Raw genomic sequence first — 1,081 nt, 5'->3', positions numbered from 1 at the left:
CTAAAAGGATTTAAACAAAACAAGTGATTTTTGGACAAAACCTTCTCCCACCATCAAATTCGATAGGGAGTGTGAAGTTGCTCTTATCAATTGTATTCTCGAAAATACATATGACATCCTGAGAAAAGATCGTTCATATGACATAAAAGTTATACAACATGATTTGCCACTCCTTACAAGGGAAGGGATAGAATCTCTTAACTCGGGTGAATATCCCTTCATCACTTTACCATATAATATGAAAAAAACTTCGTTTTCTTAAAGAGTTAAAGAGGCTGCGTCCCAAAGTCAAATCTTAAAACGTACAGGAATTAGGAGAGGCAGTTGGGGGGCTGCCGCCCCCCAAACTCCCCGCTTTTAAAGACTCTCTTGTACAGATTTTTGGTTGTGGGGGGCTGCCGCCCCCCTAACCCCCCACTCTTGGCTTCGGAAAGGCCCTCTTTTAATTAAGAAAACAAAAAACCTGTACAAAAGAGTCTTTAAAAGCGGGGGGTTTGGGGGCGGCAGCCCCCCAACTGCCTCCCATAATTCCTGTACGTTTTAAGGTTCGACTTTGGGACACAGCCTCTTTAACTCTTTAAGAAAACGAAGTTTTTCTCATATTATTTCTGTACGTTTTTCTACAATCCATGGTGGATGTAATTTAATAATTCCTGTACCCCTCGTACAGGAATTAGGACTGCCTCTCCTAATTCCTGTACCTTTTAAGGTTCGACTTTGGGACGCAGCCTCTTTAACTCTTTAAGAAAACGAAGTTTTTTTCATATTTTGTGAAAAAAAACCGCCCGATAAGGGACTTGAACCCTTGACCTTAGGATTAAAAGTCCCACGCTCTACCGACTGAGCTAACCGGGCATGTTAGTAACAAACCTATGTTGTTGAATGTTGATATTCGTAACTTTTAAGAATTTCAAAAATTAACATGGGCTCTTATGGGGAAATGGGTTTTTCTAAGCTAGAAAATCGGGGGGTTAAGATTTTCCGACGAAATTTTTAGGAAAATTACTCGGAGAATTCGGCGTCGAATGAGTCTTCGTACATCCAGATCCGATGTCGGCTGTGACCTGCAGGCGTGGCAGAA

The 1,081-nt window shown here is 41.4% G+C and overlaps 1 non-coding gene across 1 annotated transcript; it reads right to left on the bottom strand.

The window, feature by feature from the left end:
• Positions 1–782: 782 nt before the first annotated feature.
• Trnak-uuu (transfer RNA lysine (anticodon UUU)) lies at positions 783–855 on the bottom strand. Its single transcript has one exon. It is a non-coding gene; the product is annotated as a tRNA-Lys (tRNA).
• Positions 856–1,081: the final 226 nt, after the last annotated feature.

Source organism: Artemia franciscana, chromosome 13 (genome assembly GCF_032884065.1).
Source record: "Artemia franciscana chromosome 13, ASM3288406v1, whole genome shotgun sequence".
Lineage (NCBI taxonomy): Eukaryota > Metazoa > Arthropoda > Branchiopoda > Anostraca > Artemiidae > Artemia > Artemia franciscana.
The sequence above is the reverse complement of the archived record's forward strand: the minus strand, read 5'-3'. Positions and strand labels throughout refer to the sequence as shown.